General features: G+C 34.1%; 1 pseudogene; it reads right to left on the bottom strand.

The window, feature by feature from the left end:
* Nucleotides 1–216: 216 nt before the first annotated feature.
* Nucleotides 217–24393, bottom strand: part of LOC144311747 (AP-5 complex subunit mu-1 pseudogene) — a 67291-nt pseudogene continuing 43114 nt past the window's right edge.

Genomic DNA, 24393 nt, shown 5'->3' with positions numbered 1-24393 from the left:
GTGCTCTCTCTCAAATGAATAAATGAAATATTTTTTTAAAAAAGATGTTTTTCAAACGAAGATAGACTAAAAATATTAAACCCAAGCATTTTTATACTTGAGTCATTCAATGATTCTTCTTCACTCATAGGTTCTATGCATATACATTAAAAATAAAAGACTACTATTTAATTTAAGCTGTTACCATTATATAAATCCTATTTAAACATGGAATAATTACAGTAGTAATGATCCATGAGTTAGTGGATCAGGAGTTTAAGAATTCCAAATAGTCAGAAGAAATTCATTTCCAGTATGTACTTATTTTTGGTTTTCCTGATGCAAAAACTTGAGCTGAGTATATAATCTAAGATTCTAAAATGAAGTTTTAAATATGTACCTCCAATGCAAATCTGGTCAAATGGCTGCTTCCCGTGACTCTTGGCTCCAAAAGTTATAGTTCAAGAAAGACTAACTTCCATCAATTTGGGGACCTTCTATCCAATAACCCAGATCAATAAGCTTTTCTCTGAAAATACTTCAAGCTGGCCAAAACTAACTTTGCATTCCACATATGTAATCGGGCCTCTGTTATAAAAAAGGTATATGAGCTTCACAGAATTCAAAATTATTTTTCACACGTTCATGAAGTTTTAAATTAACTGTTATTTTTATTTTTATTCCTTCCTCTTTCATTTGATAAAAATCCACAATTGGAGGGACAGGGACCTGGAAAGTATAGTAGCATAAGTTGAATGACTCAAAGGAGAAGTGAATGGAAATTTGTAAGGTCCACTAAATGCAGAAGCATCCATTGCATCAGTGCTACTAAAAGTCAGAATGGCAGAGTCTAGAGAAGTCACACAATGATGAACTAGAATATTCTCAAGTGGAAATCCATTGGTAGGGAGACTCAAGCTGATGGTAATATTTGGCATGATTCCTTCTAAATCACACTTGCAAGTGATAGTTCTGACAATTTGCCACGTATCTGCTATATCCTATTTATCATGTTGCATGGATTTTACCTTTTCAGTGATAGAAATAGAAACCTGTGGTTTTCTTTGAATGTTCTAAATTTCTAGGCTGGATGTTTTTATGGATGTGTCTCAAAAGCAAACTTTTATCTTGAATGTGGAATTGTGATACCTTTGGCTTTGTTCTTCTTTATCAAGATTGCTTTTGGTATTTGGGGTCTTTCATAGTTCGATATAAATTTAGTATTATTTTACATTTGTGAAAAATGCTGTCAGTATTTTGATAGGGATTATGTTGAATTTATAGATTTCTTTGGGTAGTATGGACATTTTAACAATACTAAATCTTTAGCTGTGGTTTACCTTAGTAATAGATTCTGACTTATTACCTATAACTATACATAGACATAGAAATAAATTAATTTATAAGGTTATTAATATGAGGTAAAGAAATTAGATGTATTATTATTATTATTAATTATTATTATTTAGCTTTTGTGTCAGACTTGGAAAAGCAGAAATACCACTTACACTATCTCATCCTAGAAGGACCCTCTGCCCAACTACAATGTGTCAAAGTGTGCAGCGCTTCGGACTTTCAGGATACACCTACCTTTTAGAGCAGCATCTATGCTCTACAGGGGAGGTGCCCAGCCAATGGCTGATCACAAAGGTAGTAAAAGGGTTTAGCCATTTCTGTCCAACAAAGGGATTTCTTTAACAGGCAGTATTTGCTCTGGGAACTTTCAGTTGGGCTGAGTCAGATGTTTTCATGTTGGATTCACAGTCTGATTATTTGCTATGCACAGTCCTACCTGCCTCCACTTTTGTTTTCTTCCAGAGTATTACTTTTCAACATACCTTTTGCAATTTGGTATCTGCTCCAGGAGAACCCAAACTGCATCACTTGAATTAGAAGAAAAGCAGAGTCAATATAGAAAGCTTTCAGGAATCAATATGGTTTGGGTGGCAGATGATGAGGCACTGTAGAGCAGAAAAGCACTATCAGAGAGCTCAACCATAGACAGGAAATATGCTGTTCTGGTTTGTGCATGTGATCCTCTGAGTTTTAAATTGATCGCTTATGTTTCAAGAACAATCCATGCAATCACAATCAGGACACAATTAATAGATTCAGAGATGACATAAATTTAGTCCAGTCATAGACATTTTGATGGAGATAAACTTATAGAAAATAAACAATTTGAGATTCTCAGAACGAGGGGGCTAAACCCACCTTTATCTTTTGCTTTTAATCTTTTAAGACCCCAATTAATAAACTGCTTTTTACCATTTTTGAGTATCTGGAAATAAGAATCTGTATTCATTTTGACATATAAAATACTGAGTTCTGGGCAGCCTGGGTAGCTCAGCGGTTTAGCGCCGCCTTCAGCCCAGGGCCTGATGCTGGAGACCCGGAATCGAGTCCCACGTCGGGCTCCCTGCATGGAGCCTGCTTCTCCCTCTGTCTGTGTCTCTGCCTCTCTCTCTCTCTCTCTCTCTCTCTCATGAATAAATAAATAAAATCTTTAATAAAATAAAATAAATAAAATAATAGTTCATAAATTATCCAAATCTAGAAACCTTTCCTAACCAGATAACATATCACAATATCAGGAAGATGCAAAATGAGTTGCATCTTCCTCATGATTTTGAGAAACTCTGAAATAAAGCACCTTCCACTCTAGGACACTAAGAATCATTTTGTGGGATAAAAGATATATTGCTTATGTGTGAAGCAATTGTATAAAGACAAGGAGAAAAAAAGGGAAACACTTTTTTTTATGTGATTATTCTAGGAAATATAAAACCAAAGCATGTGAATATAGTTCATGTTTGAGTTGCAGGAACAAGAAGTAATAAGAATACTGAGATTAAGAATATAAAGAGAATTAAAAAAAATAAAGGAATAGGGGAAATAACTCAGTGGACTTAAAATTCCCAGATGTAAAATAATGCTGTACACAGGTTTGTCACTATAGAATTTAGCTGATATATTACAATTGAAATTTGATAAATATCTGGCATATAGAAGAAAATATTTTATACTGGAGCAAAATGTAAATTAAAATATAAAATAAAATAAAATAAAATAAAAATAGAGTAAAACAACAAAGGAACAGAAGCCTAAAATGTTTTAAAATATGTCAAATCAAAAAATTAACTGTTCATTACTATTATGAACTTATTTTTAGAAGATTACTAACTAATATTTATATCACTGAGTACTCATTATAGTCTATACATTGTGCTAAGTGCATTTACATACATTATTATGAGTATTTATATGCTCTGATTATAAGTCCTTTGCCAGATACGAGATAGGCAAATATTCTCTCCCAGCCTATAGTTAGTCCTTTAATTTATCTTTTCATCATGTGGTACATGTATACTAAAATAAGAACGTTTATAATTGATGAAATCATAACTTACTTTGCTCTACCTATAGTTGTCTTATTCACATAAATCTGAGTGGCCACAAATTCTCTTCTGTATAATTATTATGTAAGTTTGAATTTTGCATTTAATTTAGAAGCTGTGTGACTGGGGCACCTGGGTGGCTCAGTCATTTAAGCATTTGATTTTTGATTTTGGCTCATGTCATGATCTCAGGTTCATGAGATGAAGCCCTGCTTTGGACTCTGCACTGAACAGGGAGCCTGCTTAAGATTCTCTCTCTCCCTCTGCCTCTGCCCCTCCCCTCCCTACTCCTAACTAAGCAAGCATGTACTCTCTCTCTCTAACAACAGCAACAACAACAAAAATCCCACAAAAAGAAAGAATAAAGAAAACGTTTTTTAAAAATTAAAAAAAAAAGAAGCTGTGTGACTGAAGGTTAACTGACTTAATATTGTCTAGTCTTAGTTAACTGATACATAAAATGGAATGACAATAATTATTTAATTATAAATTAAATTCAAAATTCAAACTTACATAATAATTATACAGAAGAGAATTTGTGGCCACTCAGATTTATGTGAATAAGACAACTATAGGTAGAGCAAAGTAAGTTATGATTTCATCAATTATAAACGTTCTTATTTTAGTATACATGTACCACATGATGAAAAGATAAATTAAAGGACTAACTATAGGCTGGGAGAGAATATTTGCTTATCTCGTATCTGGCAAAGGACTTATAATCAGAGCATATAAAAACTCTCAAAATTCAACAATGCAAAACCAAAAAACAATAAAAATATGGGCAAAAAGATTGAACAGATATTTCACCAAGGAAAAGAAATGAATGGGAAATCAGTACATGAAAATGTACACAAAATCATTAATGATTAGGGAAGTACAACTAAAACCACAATGAGCACCTACTATTTACCTATTAAAATGCCTAAAATAAGGGGTTCCTGGGTGGCTCAGTCGATTAGGGAGCCAACTTGTGGTTTGGGTTCCAACAATGACCTCAGAGTCCTGGGATCGAGCCTATATGGGGTGCTGCCCTCAGCAGGAACTCTGCTTGAACATCCTCTCCCTCCATTGCCTCTCCCCAACTCATGCACTCTGTCTCTCTCTAAAATAAATAAAACTGGGGCACCTGGGTGGCTCAGTGGTTGAGCATCTGCCTTTGGCCCCGGTCATGATCCAGGATCCCTAGGTGGAGTCCATGCAGGAAGCCTCCTTCTCCCTCTGCCTGTGTCTCTGCCTCTCTCTGTCTGTGTCTCTCATGAATAAATAAATAAAATCTTAAAAATAAAATAAAATAAATCTTTAAATAATTATATAAAATGGATAAACCAAAAGCAAAACAAAAGCTTAACAATACAAAAGATTACCAAATGCTGGCAAGGATATAGAGCAACTGTATCTCATACATTTTTGTACAGAATGAAAAATGGTACAGCCAATTTGGATATCACTTTAGTAGTTTCTTGTAAAGCCAAACATATACTTACATAAAACTAAGAATTCCACCTAGATAAACAAAAATCATGTCATGCAAAAACTTGCACATGAATGTTTATAGAACTATCATTTAATCTCCAAAAACTGGAAGTAAGCTAGATGTTCTTCAAGATGTCAATGGGTAAACCATACATCCATTCAATGGGATACTACTCAGGAATAAAAAGGGACAAAGTATTGGCACAACCAATGACATGGAAGGACTACATACTATGTTATACTAAGTTAAAAAACGCATTCTTAAAAGGCTTAATACATTATAATTCCTGTTTTACAAATTTCTGGAAAAGACAATTCTATAAAGATGGAAAACAGATCAGTGTTGTAGGGGATGTGGGGTGAAGGAGAGTTTTGACTACGTGAGAGAGTTTTTTGGGTGATGGAATTTTCCTGTATTCTGATTATGATGATGGACACATGAATCTCTGCATATGTTAAAACTCAAAGAATTGGACCAACCTCCCAAAAAGAAATTGCATCATTTTTAACTAAATATTACTAAGAATATTTTAAGGAATTTTATTATGAAATTAACATATTTATAGTGTAAGACATGGACCTATACTTTTCTGTGAATAGTATGTCCACTAGAAAACACTATTTATATTTTGAAATGTCATTATGTAATATGTGACAAGATAGTACTGATATTCTGTATTAGCTTTCCCAGCTCTAAATTCAGCCTATGTAGAAATTAATGTGTTTGGAAGGAAAAAATTGCACAGATGTCATTTTCCTCAAAAGCAGGCAAATTATGAATGTAAATAATGCACTGTTTTGGTTTTGAGCTTCCAGAATCACTTGGAATCTGAGATACTGAAATGTCAACAAATTTGAGACCATTTTCTGCCATAAATGGAGATGAATAGATTGATAGCCACTTGTCTTATTTGTAACTTACATTAATTTTTCTATAAAAATATTTAAGAATAGAATTTGGCAAAGCTTCCTTATCTATGATTATAGTACCATTATGCTATTATGAAAAAGCATAATCCAAACATATGCATAGTTTTGTGTCACTTTTATTTATCTTTTCTGTCATTTTTATTATGCAATAATCATTACATAGGAATATGAAGATGAAAAGATAAGTCAGAGTAGGATTATATTAAAATAAAAATTCTTAAAGGCTTCTGGGTTAAAAGTCAATTTGAGTGTAGATGTGTTCCCTGAGATATTCATTAAGTGATTATATACACACTAATGTCTATACAAACATGTGCATGAGATCAATGACAAGCATCAACATTTTCTAAGCTGTTACATTAGTACCAAGCAATGTACCTAACAGGTTTTGCAGAGTTTGGTCAACACTACGTTTGTATACCCCTTGACTTGGCTGTCCCTTGGTAGCCAACATGGATGGCACATTAAAGAATTGAGGCAACACACAGCTGATAGTTATTCCTTATATTACCAAATTCTTCCATTATCCTTCTGATCAAAAATAAAATCTTAAGAAGTCATCAATATCACATATCTGTCTCATGAATTATCAACACTGTATCTTTTAATGTTCCCATGAATTCTCCAGGCCATCAAAAAGCCAAATACATGTTGTGAACAAGGTAAAGCATCTCATAACTATTAACAATAGCTAAAATTATCATTGCTTATAAATGTTAATACCTTAAATGGTGTAAATGGATAGCATACTGCTTGTCTGAGGAAAATATTAATTTAGACATGCACATAAAAATGATCTTGGACTTCCAGGATTCTAAAATTAAATTACTCTTGTTTATAAGCCAAGTCTATAGTATTCTGTTATAGCAATCCATATCTACCAATGATACTGAAACCCAAGCTGCTACACTCAAAAGGCCAACACTCATGAGATAAATTTTGATTGGAAAGGAATTTGAGCTGTATTCAGGAGGCAGGCAACTTGGGGAGAAGGCAGACTCTTGACCAACAGCCAACTCAAAACTTTCCACCTGGCCTACAGATTTTTAAAGGGGTTAAATCACAGTTAAGGGAGTGCAGTCGTCTGTGACATTTCTTGGTAACATGCAGATTCAGTGATGCCAACTACAGAGTTATCTCACTGTGTAATGCAAGAAGGTCTGGTTCCTTGGTACTCAGCAGTTGTATAAAAGTACTGTATTTTTTAAAAATACTTTACTTAATATTTATTTATTTATTTTGAGAGAAATAAGAGGGACAGAGGGGAGGGAAATAAATCTCAAGTGGACTCTGCATTGAGCACAGAGTCCCAAGCAGGGCTGGATCTCGTGACCCCTGAGACCAGGAGCTGACCCAAAACCAAGAGTTGGTCGCCTACCACCTGAGACACCCAGGTACTCCAAAAGCATCCTATTCTTTCTAGAAAGGAAGGCAAAGTCTATAGATGTGCAAAGGGAAAGTCATTGGCTTAAAGTAAAGTTATGTGTCACCTTAAAAAAGAAAAAAACATTTTGCTTAAAAGATTGCTGGACTAATCAGAAAGCTGAGGCTGCTTCAAAGGGTCATCCTGGCCTCTCTGGCCTGGGAGAGTTCTGGTCCTTCCTTCCCCAAAGCCAGTGGTCTGCAGATCTCAAAGAAAATAAATTAGTTTTCAAGGGTGTTGGATCAGCAAGCAAGGAGTGTGTCAACGTGAAGCAAGTTAACCCTTAAGACCAGCTGGAGTATTGTTAAAGCAAGACACCTTATATTACTCCTTTTCATGAGTGGAGAATTGACCATTCTCTGCATATATTAAACAAACTCTCCTTAAGTCATTCTTTGTTCACTTTTTACCCTTTACCCACAAAACCAGAGGAGAAAATTAAAATTATCCAATACATGTATGGATAAAGTACACATTTCAATTTATTTTGTGTGTAAATATTATATGACACACTTAAGGGTACTGATGTTGACATAATGGAACATAGTTTTGCCATAGTGTTTTAAAATTTAGAAATATTTCTTCTGTTCATTTATTTATTTTTCCTACTAAAACAAGAGTTATAGAATAGTGGTTGGAGCAGAAAATCTGCTTTTGGATCTTAGCTCTACTATGTTGCAAATCTGTACTTAAAACAGGGTAATTTATTGGAATGAACTCCAGTTGTGTTCCAAGTGAAAATTCAGAAAAAAACTTCATAAATATCTTAAAATGCTAGAAAATGGCCATATCAGCTCTGTATTCTGTATCAGTTTGCAAGCTGTTTTATTTTTCTGCAGCAATCAAAACAGTACTTAGTTTGAAATGCATAACAAAATTTGAAAAACATAGCTTTGCATGTTTGTTCTGTCTCAGTTATGAATGTAACACTTTTGAATGTTCCAGAATGGCAGTCTTAAAATGAAGGGAAAGGAAAATACTTGCACATCACATTTGGCTTTAAAATCTGATTTCTGGAAGCTCTTGATGGCCTTCCCAATAGTATTAAGGTTATGTTGGCCTGATAAGGAAAACAGCCAGTCACTTCAGTCAACAACCTAGTTATCAGATATCCAGGAGGGGGGAAGAAAGTTACATTCATAAACGTTTTCCCCTTCAAAATTTTGCTTTGCCATGATAAACAGGGATTCTGAATTTTGAGAGACCTATTTACTCTGAGAAGTGGAATTCATATATTTGGTAAATTGCTATTTAAAATAGTATTTGCAATGAAAGGATAGAGGATAATCTTTGGTACACTTTTAAAACCAATTTGATATCTCAGCTCAAACTAGGTTTTCATCAATTAATGACTTGGAGAATATTTATATTTATCACACTGGCTCTATAATTTAGGTCATGAGAGAGAGTTCTCCTGGGATGCAGTAAAACCTATGATTATGACAGCATACTCTGAAGTGTGCTCTTGGTCAATTTCCAAGTCTGACTTTCACACCCTAAATATATGAACTTTGAACATTTCTTTAAAATTGTAAGGATATCAGAGAAATAGCAATTATCTCTTAGTACAGAGTAAAGTCCTCCCAGGACTCCCTCTCTTGACAATTTCTGCTTCAACCAAGAGAATAGGTGTGTGTGTGTGTGTGTGTGTGTGTGTGTGTGTGTGTGTGAGAATGTTTTGGTCTTTTCCCTCTCACTGCTGAAATTTGCCTGCGCAGAGCCCTCACCAAGAATCTCTTGGAGACCAATAAACATTACAGTTTTTCAGTGGTTATTTTTTCAAACTCTAGTCAAGCATCACCATAACTGTTTTTTTTTTCTTTTTTTTTTTTCTTTTTCTTTTTTTTTTTTTTTTTTTCAGGAAAACCATGTTGTTCTCAGTCATGGGTCCTTAGCCTTAATACTTGCCCAAATCCTCGGGACTGCCCTTTGTATTTGCCTACCGCTCATCCAACCTTTTATATATCCACCAATTCTTTCTCTTTTCTCCTGGGAAAGTTATTATTTTCTGGAGGACTGCAACAGCTCTTCATAAGCTCTGTCGGGTAAATTGGAAGTCTTTCAGTAAAATTAGCCAGTTTATAAATCAAATAGATACTGTTCTTGGGTGATGAATTCTAGTATTTAGTGTTTTTACTTCATGAAGCTACATGCTGCACCATGGTCTTCTAGAGCTCTGTTATCACGGTTTCTGAGAGACCAGGAACATATTTTATTTTTTATTCTCTTCTAAATGCTGATTGCAGATCCTACTGTCTCTGCACTAATCCCAGATCTACTAACAAAGAACCCAAGAAGTATTAATTTGCTATATTATACTCTTGGTTCAATCCAGGCAAAGATGCTTAAATCTGTAAACAAATTTAATTGACAAATGAGCAAATAGAACCAACTTCAATGATGAGTAAGGGAGGAAAAAATAGAATTATGAAATAATAGAAATATGAAAATGAACTCAGAAACAAAAATCAATTGATGAGTAAAGTGCCACATTAGTCACAAAGGAATACAAATTTTGTAAATTGACAATACATTTAAAAAGATCACTCAGAATACAATTGAGAGAAACAAGAAGACTTGAAAAATGAAACAACAATTAAATGAGAAAGACTATGGATTAAAAGGCCTGTAAACAGCAACAAATCAATGGAATATTCTTAGAATGTCCCACACTGATAAAAAGATATAAAATCACAGCTAAAACAAGAATATATACAAGAAAATGAAAACAAAATATTTACTTTATATACAAATTCTAGCTGAAATTGCAACGAAACAAAGTTCCCAAAAATATATTAAAAGCAACCAAGGAAAAATGAAAATTTACTGTAACAACAAAAAAATGATGAGAGGTTTTTCAAAAGCAATATAAGTAAGATTTTTAAAAATATTTTGAAAGAGCTGAGAGATACTACTGACAAACTAGATTGCTCATGAAATTATTTTTTAATAATAAGGGTAAAATATATTCCAAATAACCCAACTTTTACTTTTAATCAAGATAACATTAAGCAAAGAGATTCTGAAGAACGAACTTTAATAAAAATCAACATATTTGAAAAATAAAATCTGAGAAATTATAAAGAAACACATCGGAAAAATAGTACACAAGCTTAAATATATATTTACTGAATAATAACATTTATGCAAATGATGATGATAATAAGGAAGATGTGGAATATAATGATAATACCTAAAATAGTAGTGAAGGATAATAAAACTGAAATGTACAACAAAAAAATGCAAACTATTTGGAGGTAGTTAGGTTTTTTAAGTCTTTTTATTTTGGAGAAATGACAATAATTATTTTGAATTTCTTAATTTTTAAAATATCAACTGTTTAATTTTAAAGGTAACAACTAAAAAAGCATAATTTACAAACAAATTGGGGGAAGTAAACAATATGGAAATAGATGTAAATAGAGGAATATATAGTTATATAACAAGATAATATTTATTCAAAATCTTAAAAAAATTAAGTGAAGAAATTATTATAGTATCAATAATAGTTCCGACTACCTAAGAGTATTTCTTCTAACAAAATATATTTAGAGACTTAAAAAATTACATGACATTTTATGGAGTGATTTTATAATTAAGCAAACATAAATAATATTCATGCATAGAAAACATGTCATTCCTTCCCAAATTGAGCTTGGAAGCAATTCTTTTTTTTTTTTTTTTTTTTAAAGATTTTATCTATTATTTATTCATGAGACAATGAGACACAGAGAGAGAGAGAGAGAGAGAGGGAGGCAGCGACACAGGCAGAAGGAGAAGCAGGCTCCATCCATGCAGGGAGCCTGATGTGGGACTTGATCCCAGGACCCAAGATCACGCCCTGGGCCAAAGGCAGGCGCTCAAACACTGAGCCACCCAGGCGTCCCAAGCAATACATTTCTTTTTTTTTTTTTTAATTTTTATTTATTTATGATAGTCACAGAGAGAGAAAGAGAGAGAGGCAGAGACATAGGCAGAGGGAGAAGCAGGCTCCATGCACCGGGAGCCTGACGTGGGATTCGATCCCGGGTCTCCAGGATCGCGCCCTGGGCCAAAGGCAGGCGCCAAACCGCTGCGCCACCCAGAGATCCCCCAGGCAATACATTTCTAATGAAAATCTCAATGTATATTATTGCATGGAACAAAATATATCTGACAGAATGATTCTAGCATATTTATAAATGAGTAAATTATTAAGAATTGTCAATGCATAGCTAAGGAAAATCAAAGAGGCAGATTTTCCCTTCCAGATGACAATGGTCATAATAAACCCATATTAATTAGGATGATATGATATTGATATACAAAGAGAAACATAAAACAATAGAAAGAATACAGTGCTTAAAAACAGACTAGACCACATGAAGAGATAATGTGTCGGCCAGAGGTAGTACAATCACTTAATGGAGAAAGGATCTTAAATAGGTAAAGATTAAATTGTTCCAAAACAAAAAAGAATTGGATATTTATCTCACAGTATGCATAGTAAACTTAATTTTAACAAGCGAAATTATAAACATTTTAAAACATATTACACAATTTTGGAAAGTCAGGTACAGACGTTTTTAAAGAAGACATGAAAAATAATAACCATAAGATAAACAATTTATTAATATGGATATCTTAAAATTAAAAATCTAGAAGAAAATAAGTAACATAGATAAGTCACAAACAGGAATAATTGACATTTCCAATGAGCTAGAATGCCATGTTTCTGAAAGTTGAGGCATATCCCTATATTTAGGCTATTGTTGCCAATTTACATACTACAGGTTTTTAAAAATATTTAAAAATATTTTAGGAGGAGGAAGCTTTGCAGAACAAAATTATGATATCATGTACTTTCTGTCTCCTTCACTCTAGTGTCTCTCAACTTAGTCCTCAGAATTAAGGCAAGATATTTTAATTATCCGTGTACATGTCCTGAAAATGTATAAAGCTAGTGAAGAATATAATGGGAATAACTTCTTTCGTTAAAGACCAGCAAATAGTGGGTGTTTGATTTGATCATACATGGAAAGAAACTGAGTTTGAGATATATGCCTCAAGAGGTGATGAAAAGCAAGAGGGCATTTTTAACATCCTCACACTGCAGATAAGCTTTAGCCTGTATAAGAATTAATTGTTCCTCATCAGGCCAGGGTGGGACCTGGAAGGAGCAGCCTTTTATTTTTGTCTGAGTTTTTCCTAAAATCAATCAGAATACTGAGGTTCTTTTTAAAACACAATATCTGGAAATGATCTTGAAATCCTAACACTTTTCTTGCTTGACTCAATGACCAAAAATGTAGCATCATCTATGACTTACTGTATATTTTAATCTATGTTAGAATAACTCACTAAGTTCAGATTTTTGCTTCTATTTCACACAAAGAGAAACATATTTTTTTTTCTTTTCATCCATAAGGAGATATAAAGATAATTCCAGAATAAAGCCAAAATTACTATTTGGCATCTCTCTACTGCTGGTTCTCCAGTTCATAATCTCAGTGTGTCTTGCCCGGAATACCCATAAAGTTCTGCGCAATTTCTTTCTTCCATCTCTCCCACAGGCTCTGTTATTTCAGTTCCCAAGCAAACAAACAGCACCAAAGAAAACAACATTGCTAAGGTCTTTTTTTTAATACCCAATTTTATTTTCCTGATATTTAATTTTCTGCTTGAATTAATCCACTCAACTTCCTCAGTCTTATCTTTTTCTAATCCCCTTAATGAAGCACAAGACCTGTCCAAACTAGGGATTTTTTAAAATACATGCTTATACTTTCAGATCTTCATTATTTCTACAAAGATGCTCCTCAGTCTTGAATCATCTCCTTTGTTCCACATTCCACTTGCACTTTAGAGTCTATCTCAACGGGGACAAAATATTTCTTGATCTCTCAAGAACTATGCTTCAGCAGTATCTCCCTTTTCCAAATAAATAATGACTTATTTTTAACTCCTTTTGACCTATATCTTTCAATCCTATGTTATATTTATGTGTCTATATTTTGTTAAATGTTTTAGAAAAGATTATTGTATCTGAGTAGCATTTATCTTCAACATAGTGGACACCATATAAATACTTTTTTATAATTATTATGGTTCTAATAGACATAATAGTCAAATTTTTAATATTAGGTCAAGAACCAAAGCCCTTTTTGGCTTTTAAAAATTGGAAAAATTAATTGAAAACCAAATGAAAGAGATAACTGAAAATATGTCCTTTAATTTATCTCAAATATGGAAAAGAATAAAGATTCAATACTTGACAAAAAGAGTAATTAAAATTAATAATATATAATTTTAAAATATAATAAGTACTATCACTGTGTATTAATTATATAAGCAAATTGAGCATGATTTTATGTGAAAGTAAGATAAACATTTTGTTTCCTCATATCTAACCCTGTTGTCAAACAATTTTAAAGCAATGGAAGCACCAAGATTTAGCCACGATCAAATTTACTTTGTGTTACCGAGTGAATTTCAGTTCATACAAGACAGAAAATGATAATTTCTGTAGTAACAATACAAATGACTTAGTCATCATGATTGACAAATGATGCAGTTTATTTTTCCTAGTTACTTCCTTGACTCTTTAGTGGAGATCATACTGAATTGTTCATTAATACACTAGACATTTGTCAGTAGTTTTTGTTTGTCAGCAGAAATCAAGACGAAGATCATCATCCGTATAATGTTACTGATTTAATAAAAACAGGAATTCTCACTGAGTTTTTTTAGATTGTGAACATTAAAGTGTTTTAAATGTAACATGGTACTGCCTGTATATACTTTTCATTTTTAGAAACTACAATTTACATAAAACCAAAATGGGCAAAGCTAGACAATATAAGTCACTACGTGGTTCAGAGGGTAGATTATAGAAACTAGGTTTGTCTCCACTTTGTTTTTCTCTCCTGGAAGCTCTTCTGTGTAATAATCCCGTTGTGGAAACATGGTGGCAACGCAACCAAAATATTTTAAAATAATCTATGTCAGATCTTCCCAAAGTAAATTACTCGATGTGATTCTGTTTGCCTGCATTAGTCATAAGTTGTCTGAAGATACGTTGGTGAAACATCTGCTCTCACTTCAGTCCCTTGATCCACCAATTTTCTGGCTGAAAGAATGCAGCATGAATAGCCACACTGAGCAAGCTAGTGGTCTTCATGGACAGTAGATCCGTCCATCACTGCCAGTGATACATCCCCATCCTGCCACCGACATCATCATTATCTGAGACTCCTCCTCACCATTGTTCGAAATGTGCAAGTTCTCCTGAGGATGATGTAATCACCGTCTAGGTGCACAGCCAGCCTCCATTCAGGGCTGGAAGCCTTAGAATGTTACTTTCAGAAAGTATGAAGCCTAATTTGACCATGAATTTGCAGATACCCCAAAAAGCAATAAAAATTCTCCCATTTCTCCCTTTGTATTAGCAACATTTCTGATTTGTGACTTTTTTTTTTCTGAAAAATCACACAGAATACATCCCGTCTGTGATTATCATATGTGTATCATCCATAAAACCAAGGTTTTTTTCAATCTTGATTTCTTTCAATCTCCTCGATTTCCCACTCTTTTAAAATTTTAATGTATGCATAGATTTTTTTATGTTTATTCCTTAAAAGCATAACTTTTCTAAAGAGAGCTATTATGCACTTCTATAATAATACTAATTAGTGTGAAATGAAGAAATAATGTTACATGTATTCTGGATTCTATTAAATATATAGTTTAATTCTAAGAGTGTCTTATCCAGGAATTCAAAACATCAGTTTATTTTAACCATATCTGGTCTAGCTATTCATTCATTTTTACCTGTATCAACCTACATACACAGACTCTTTGGGGCAGGACATGGGCTTTTACATCCTTAGACTAAAGCCTTTCCAAAGCCTTGCATTCACTTATTCAAAAAATTTCTTGAAAACCTTGTCTAATATCAGTATTACAATATCACCCACTTTAGGTATCTTGTAGAAAATAAACTTAAATTTTGATTAGTGAGCAAATCCAAAAGCAAAGACTTAAATTCCATCTATAAACATTGATATGATTGGTACACTTCATTTTTTATTTTTATGAGATCCTAAGTTACTTTCGTGTGTGTATTAAACATATCTTTCTATATATACCGTGTTTTCTCTGTTCTTTTATACTATTTCTGGCACGTATAAGGATTTTGATTTTGTTCAAATCATCATGATGTGGTGATATACTTCATAAAATTCTTAAGCTGCTGTTTCTTTGGGATTCTAATTTCATTTTATCATCTTTGTATGATATCTTTGACTCTCACTCATTACTGATGCAATCATCAATGAGGCTATTTTACATTTTCGCATTTTATTTATTTTTACTTTTATAGAACTCATAAATTTAAATATTATTAGTTCATTTTGTTCCCATTTTGATTCTAATAACTACAATTAAATATATTTATTGCCGAGCATTGTGCTTCACTACTGTTTTACCTCTAGTTGATTCTTCAGAAAGGATTCCTTACTACATTCTCAAAATTCAGTTATTCTCATATTCTTGAGAGTTGAACAGCGGCTTGTCTGAATTCAAAAATTTTTTTCTTTGTGGTTCTTAAAATATTATTTTACTGTTGTTTTATTTTGTGGGTTTTCAAGAAGCTGCTGATGACTTGATTTTTTTAGAAGTGCCTTGATCATTTTGCCTAGAGGTTTTGCATCTTTTTTCCCCCTATGAATTACAGTCTAACAGTTTTTTATGTTTTATATGTCCTAAAATTGCCAGTCTTGTACAGTTTTTCTAATTACATAATGAAACTTTCAATATATGGATAAAAACTGTTAGTAATAGCTTTAAATATTATTCGCCCCTTTGCTTTGTTTGTTCTTGGAGAACTCGATCTGCATATTGGATTGGATTAGGACTAGGTTTAGGATAATAGTCAAAGTGTTCTAAATATTTCACTTTCTCCTTTTTTTAGCATATTATATTGTTTTTATTCTCTTCATTGTTTCATTTCTTTTCAAAGCAACACATTGTTTCCTGGCCTTCTTGTAACTCCATCTTCCGTTTTTGTTTTGATTTGATGATTTTCTTTCTTGAATTTTCTGAATTCTTTTCTCCCCTTTTACGATACATATATTACATACATTGTACATATTGCTATAATTGCTAACTTAAAGATATTTCATTTATTTCGGAGGGATTTTTCTATTGTTTTACCTCCGAGCTTAGTGTTTTCATCATGAGGAAATCTTGTTTATCACTTTCTATATTGTTTTACATAACTTCTCAGATATGACTTCTGACTTTTTTTTATTATGCTGCTTTGAGATGCAGTAACCCTTGTTTCTATGGACAGTGTGAGGTGTTTCATTAGCTTACTAACTTTCCTACTGTGAGTAAAATGAAATGCATTTATTTTGATAAAATATTCCATTTGAACAACTATGGTTTTCAGAACTGCGATGCCCTTGTTACTGTAGGACTCTTATTTTTACTACTTTATTTTTTCAAGATGTTTTTTATTCGACACAGAGAGGGAAAGCACAAGCAAGGGGAGCGGCAGAGAGAGAGGGAGAAGCAGGGAGCCTGATGCAAGACTTGATCCCAGTATCCTGGGATCATGATCTGAGCTGAAGGCAGAAGCTAAACCAATTGAGTCACATTGGAGCCCCTACTACCTTATTCTTTTTTTTTTTTTTAACCTACATAAACTCAACATTGTATGCCCCTCCTTTCAGCTTGTTTTCCTCCCCATCAGCACTGCCATTTCAAGGCACCCCCGGAGTGCCTGCATGGAGAACCTATTCCAATTTCCCAGGAGCCAGCACTCAACTCTAAGACTCCCTTCCATTCTCCTTGTTTCCTCTCTCAGCGGGATTCTCCTCTGGGTGAAATTATCTGCACCTGCCACCAATAGAGCTCTATCGCTCTCTTTTTCATGCCAGATTCTGGGGTCTCCTATGAGTCTGCTCCTCTGTTTCCAGAAATTTGTTATATCTCTTAGGTACAAATAGAAAATCACTGGATTCTGTATCCTACTTCTTTTCTACATGTCGATTGTGAGTGGTTTTATTTGCTCTTTTTGTTAAACTCTACAGTTTTTAAGGACACGTAGAGATTTAACTTACCACCCTTTTAGGAAAATACCATTATCACTGTAGTTGATCCAAAGAGGAAGAAGGATGTCCTAATAATTTTATAAAGATTTAAAAATGATTTATATAATTGAAAAATATAGTAGACGTTAAAAAGTGTGAGAGATATGTTGTTTCAACGCTCCTATTACCATCTTTTAAATCTGTTGCTATACACAATTGTTTCTGCTTATATGTCAAACATTTTTATTTCAGATATAACATGATGTTTGTGCATTACTTTCATATCGTAAACTAATTTGTTGTTCTAGACACGTTAATATATTGCCTATGAAGGGAAGCAGAATTTGCTACCTTAAATTATGTCTCTTTGACATAGGATTATTTTAGGCTGATTATTTTCAAGAAACAACAACATAGGAAAAGCTCTGAAAACTGAGAAGTTACCCTTTCATAAGAGGTATTTACATTAATAAGGGAAATCTCCACCTGTAAGGGCATCCCCCTTTCTATACTAGGAGGAAGGGGGATGACTAAATCTCTAGAGACTCTTCTCTGTGAAGAAGGCACTGACCCAAATCTGGGTAACAACCTAGCCCTTGTTTTCTGCGCTTTTCCATAACGGGGTCCTCATGCCCATCTTTTGTCTTTAGCTGTAGATAGTATTTAAGGTGTGTGCTTGAACCATTTCTGGGAGTTGCTCAGTTTTCCTGGGCATCTCCTACATAAACAGAAGGTATCCATGTTTTTAAACTTCTGTTTTACTCCTGTTAATCACAGGAGTTTCAGCTAAGAACCTAGAAAGGTAAAAAGAAAATGATTTTTCTTCCCCTACACCTACAGCTCTGAATACTCATTGATTTTTTTTTCCATCCTCAAAAATTGTTTCTCTGCTGGAGTCCTTTCTCCTTCTTTGTTTTAAAATTTGTTAAATAAATAAGTAATAAAAATAAGACAACAGGACCAAAATGGAGTCACTTGTGTTAAGCCACATGTAGCAAACCAAGACTTAACACCTGACCTAACTGCAGTTACAAACCATTTCATCTGGAATAATCTGATCAAAACTAGTGAAACTAGTTTTGTGAGAGAGACTCTATGAAAGTTGACGTTGCTTGAAATGTTTGTTTTGTTATAGTTTTGTCCCACTTCCTTTCTGCCTATGAAAGCCTTCCATTTTTGTGCATTTCTTCAGAGGTTCTTTATGATAGATAAGTTGCTGCCCCATTTGAGAATTATTAAATAAAGCCAAATACAATCTTTAAAAATACTCAGTTGAATTTTGTTTTTAAACACTTTTACCAAGTGTATGTGCAACTGATATTATCATCCTTTTCCTATAAAATCTAGTGTTTTTTCTTTTATAATAAATATTTCACAGAAAGAATAGTGTTTAGTAGTATTTTTTGAGAAAAGTGAATAAAATTATGATGTACTAGTTTATTCAGCTGCTTTCTAGCAATTTTTCCTTATATGTCTATTAAAAATAAGTAACATTCTTAGGTGCAACACAAGTCCATAGAAAGATACAAAGGGACATATGTGCAAAAGCTTTTTGTATATGCTTATTTTATCATAATCAATGTAAAATTATTATAGTAGTAGTGATAGTGCATAGTAAAGTTTTTTTCTTTTATTTATTTATTTGAGATAGGGAAAGAACAAGTGTTGAGGAGGGGCAAATGGAGGGAGAGAGAGAGAGAGAGAGAAGCAGACTCCCTGCAGCAGGAAGCCCCAAGCAGGACTCATCCCAGGACCCTGAGATCATGACCTGAGCTGAAGGCAGACACTTACCTGACTGAGCCACTCAGGTGCCCCCATAGTAAAATTTTTCTAACAATGCCACCAGATATTATTTGATTTCAAAGAAATATCATATATAAGAATATAAAAACCAATAAACTAATCTATTTTATTCAGATTATGCAAAGTGCCCTAATCAACATTTAAGGGTACAAAGGCAATATAACTCCACACATATTTCTGGCACATAAATTTAATACCTCAAGTTATAAATAGTCTCATTATTTTTTTAAATGCTACACTTTAACAAATACCCTGAGATTTACTACCCTTAGGATGTAGTCCCACGATTTCCTAAAAATATCAAGTTTTTGTGTTATTGAATAAGCCAGAATTGGGACTGGTAAGAGATGATCTGAGGCATATTAAAATTTTTAAAAATTTATTTGAGCAAAAATCAATTCTATCAGGCAACGCCAAACCAGAAGTGGTTAGGATGATGTGCCAACAGAGGTTGGGGAGAGACTTTTAGAGAGAAAAGTTAGAAGCAAAGTAAGGCAATTATTAATTGTCTATAGTGTAACACCTACTTGGCTGTTTCTTATTGGTTGTTCTTAGAATTTTAATTCAATAACCATGAGGCATTAACAGGTTTAGATTTGGGCTTGCTTACACACGTTGCCATGACATTAGAGGCAACATGGTCTAATGGCCTCCTCGCTTAATTAAATAAATAGAAATCACATTTAAAAAAATTTATTCACGAGAGACACACAGAGAGAGGCAGAGACACAGGCAGGGGGAGAAGCAGGCTCCACACAAGGAGCCCGATGTGGGACTGGATCCCCAGATCTCAGGTTCATGCCCTGAGCCAAAGGTAGATGCTCAATGGCTGAGCCACCCAGGCATCCCAGAACTCACATTTTGTTAAAGGGAACTTCTAACTCAGAATTATCTCTACTAAAGCATCTGTCACACACATTAATGATATTTAGATACAAACTTCCCTTTTTCATAAAATTAATGTCTCATATTTAAACATTCTGCAGAATGCATCTGTATCTATATGTATATATCTGTATATCTAACCCATAGAGAAAAATTAAAAGTTAGCTAACTAATAATATTTTCACCATATACAGAAGTCTGTGGAAAATAAGGTAGTGTTTTATTCACTATCACGTACCTTACATGACACAAAGAGCCTGGTATTCAGCCTTCAAAAACCAGGAGTTGAATTAGATGAATTTATAAATTAAGGATTTGGGAATATGTGTGTAAACTCAATGACTTTATGGATAGTATTTGGAGGAAGAATAATGATGGAAAGGAGAGTTGACTCTAAGTTAGGGGAACCCAGTCACAGATCAAACTGTGAGTAGCTTGCTGAGTGAGTTCAACAAAGCGTCTTCCTATTCTTTTTTTTTAAGATTTATTTATTTATTCATGAAAGACACACATGGAGGGGCAGAGACATAGGCAGAGGGAGAAGCAGGCTCTGATCCCAGACCCCAGGATCACGACCCGAGCTGAAGGCAGACTCCCAACCACTGAGCCACCCAGGCATTCCAACCTCTTCCTATTCTTGAATTTTAGTTTCTAAAGTGTGAAGTCACAGTGTTTCTTTAAATGCAAATGAAATTTCTATAGAGCACCTTTTTTAAGTGATATAATTCCAGTGTGTTATATAAATGGCCAAAGATGGCTTCTGTATATTGTTCCCTGAATTGTACCTTTCTTCACAGGGCACTGAGGACTTTTAGCTCAAAAGGTCACTGGTACCAAGTTTTTACACGAGTATTTGTTTTAAATATAGTCCAAATAAGCACAATTTTAGCCATTTGATTGTTCTATATACCCTACAAAATTGTGCACAGAATCTGCTAGCCATTGGTCAGATAAGGGACCATGGTGGGTGCCATATGAGACCCACAAACCATTTCAAGAGTCCTCTGATTCAAGGAACACCTATCGTGCTGCCAGGTGACATCACCTAGTAACATAAGGCTCCCTTTCCATCCCTTTCTTGCCCAGAGTTCCCTTGACCTTCTCACCTTCTGGGTGGTGGCCCTTGCTGTAGCTTCTGGACACTTTGGGGCTCTGAGGAACTTTCTCCATGCAAACCTGTCCCAGCATCACCCAAGAGAGTTCGTGTGTGTGCTACTGCCACCTGGTGGTCATTTCTGCTTCTTCGATCAGCTCTAAAATCCCCTTGAGAGCCCTTAACAAATGTCACCAGGGTTAACCAGAATAGATTTTCTTAATACTATATATACTTTTTTTTCCTCAAAAAAAAAAAAAAAATAGCATCAGCAGATTTCTTCCTTTTCTGCTAATGAATCCAGTATATATTGTTAGTCTATAAAATTTAGAAATCTAAAATACAAGAATAGCGACACCTGGGTGGCTCCGTGGTTGAGCATCTGCCTTTGTCTCAGGGTGTAACCCCAGGGTCCTGGGATAGAGTCCCACATTGGGCTCCCCAGGGGAAGCCTGCTTCTCCCTCTGCCTATGTCTTTGCCTCTCTCTGTGTCCCTCATGAATCAATAAATTAAATCTTTTAAAAAAATACAAGAATAAAATATTCTATACTCCATGGTTAAGATTAAACCATTATGCCAGTCACTAAACACATAAAATAATTGATGTGTTAAAAACCTCACTTTGGTATATCTAGCAAATAATTTCTAAAAACGCGATGGCAATTTGATCTTCCACAATGAAGAAAATATTCATTTTCCAGATCTTTGCCATTACTCAACATTGTAAACTAAAAAAGGGGGAGGAGGATATCAAATTTGAGAGTTAAAAATGGCATGACATCTTAATATACATTTAGTTATTAACTAATGAAACTCATCAGAAAATTTTGTTTAATCTTATGAAATTGATATCATTAGCATTATTTACATAGGTTAATTGGATTTCATTCTGTATTTGGTATTAAAAACCTATTATTAAAAAATTTTGACTGATGTATATTTAATATTTACAATTTTCCTTGTAGTTGCTTTTTTTTAACTTTTTCTTTCATTTTAAGTTTTTTTTTTTTTTTGGAGTTCAATTTGTCAACATATAGCATATTACCCAGTGCTCATCCCTTCAAGTGCCCCCATCAGTGCCTGTCACCCAGTCACCCAAACCCCCGCACACTTCCCCTTCCACTACCCCTTGCTTGCTTCCCAGAGTTAGGAGTTTCTCATGTTCTATCTCCTTCTCTGATTTTTCCCACTCATTTATTCTCCTTTTCCCTTTATTCCCTTTCACTATTTTTTATATTCCCCAAATGAAGGAGACTATATAATGTTTGTCCTACTCCCATTGACTTACTTCACTCAGCATAATACCCTCCAGTTCCATCCACGTTTAAGCAAATGGTGGGTATTTGTCATTTCTAATGGCTGAGGAATATTCCATCGTATACATAAACCACATCTTCTTTATCCATTCATCTTTTGATGGACACCGAGGCTCCTTCCACAGTTTGGCTATCGTGGCCATTGCTGCTATAAACATTGGGGTGCAGGTGTCCCGGCGTTTCATTGCATCTGTATCTTTGGGGTAAATCCCCAACAGTGCAATTGCTGGGTCGTAGGGCAGGTCTATTTTTAACTCTTTGAGGAACCTCCACACAGTTTTCCAGAGTGGCTGCACCAGTTCACATTCCCACCAACAGTGTAAGAGGGTTCCCTTTTCTCCACATCCTCTCTGAAATTCGTGGTTTCCTGCCTTGTTAATTTTCCCCATTCTCACTGGTGTGAGGTGGGATCTCATTGTGGTTTTGATTTGTATTTCCCTGATGGCAAGTGATGCGGAGCATTTTCTCATGTGCTTGTTGGTCATGTCTATGTCTTCCTCTGTGAGATTTCTGTTCATGTCTTTTGCCCATTTCATGATTGGATTGTTTGTTTCTTTGCTGTTGAGTTTAAGAAGTTCTTTATAGATCTTGGATACTAGCTTTCATTGTTTCAAAAATGATTTCCCAGTAAGAAATAAGATTTTTTTCTATGTTAAATATTATGAAGATTTAAGTACCTATATTCAGCTAGATCTTGTGTACCGGTCATTTTCTAAAACGTGTGGTAAAATATGCATTACATAAACTGGAGTGTTTTCATCATTTTTTAGTGTATAGTTCAGTGACTTTAAGTACATTCACATCGTTATCCAACTATCATCACAATCCATCTCCAGAATTTTTCATCTTCCCAAACAAATTCTGTACCCATTAAAAACAAAAACAAAACACATTCTTATTCTGTATTTCCTCCAGTCTCTGGCAAGTACCATTTTACTTTCCCACTATGAATTTGGCTACTCTAAGTATCATATATTTATAAAGCAATCTATCTGTTTGATTCCACTTAATATGATCTACTCCCTGAAAGTGACCGCCAGGCCCATTCCAATCATGATTTTTTTTTTTTTTTATCTGCCATTATGATGTCACCATTTAGCACTGCTTGGAAGCTTGATGTTTCATGGCAAATGCTTTAACTAATTGCTGGATTTAATCAACCTGATAAAATTCTAAGGTGTCAGCTCAGGCCAGAAATCCTGTTTCATTATAACACAATATAATAAAAGTTTCTCTATACCATGTGAAGGGGGTGGGCTAATGTTTTTCCAACCCTGAAGCCAAAAGCCCACTGCCCAAGAGTCAGACTTCCTTTATGACGTGTGAGATGCAGTCTACTAGATCCAGTGTAAAGTCTTGGAATTCAAGGAAAACTGAAAACCCACACACCTGTGATTTCTCTGGGCCTCTGAGTTTCCCTAGGAAATATTGATCCAATAGGCTAATATGTGCACTGTTGAGGAATTGGTCTTTGACTCTACCTGTAAATTAACTGTTTTCAAATGACCTGTAGCCTATAATATCTTAGATCAAAAAAAAATTAAAAAGTGAGTTTTGATGTACTATTATACATTTGTATATATATAAAATATTTACTCTGAAATACTTGGTTTCTCTAAAAATATATGTAGAAATTCGAATAAAGTAGATTTCTCAGTTCTTTTTTGATAAGTGATGAGTCTATCAATTTTATAATTAAAAAAGTCTCTTCATTTTTAGAGAATAGTCTTAGAATTGTTACTATGGAAATCAGTTAACTTTTCTATTTCTTTTCTTAAACATTAAATGGAGTTTCCCAAGCAAAAGATTTCCTTGGCTGTCAATAACTGACTTTCAGTTTAATTTGAATCTCAAAGCATTGATTGACTGAGTATAACATTCCTAGCAGCCTTATCTTTTATATACTTCCTATCTCTTTGTGGAAAAGCAGTACTCCACAGTAAGATGGAAGCCTTCTGGGTAAATCCTAATGTTCTCTTGAAGGATACATTTATGTAGTATTATAGTATCTTCTAT

Source organism: Canis aureus, chromosome 4 (genome assembly GCF_053574225.1).
Source record: "Canis aureus isolate CA01 chromosome 4, VMU_Caureus_v.1.0, whole genome shotgun sequence".
NCBI lineage: Eukaryota > Metazoa > Chordata > Mammalia > Carnivora > Canidae > Canis > Canis aureus.
The sequence above is the reverse complement of the archived record's forward strand: the minus strand, read 5'-3'. Positions and strand labels throughout refer to the sequence as shown.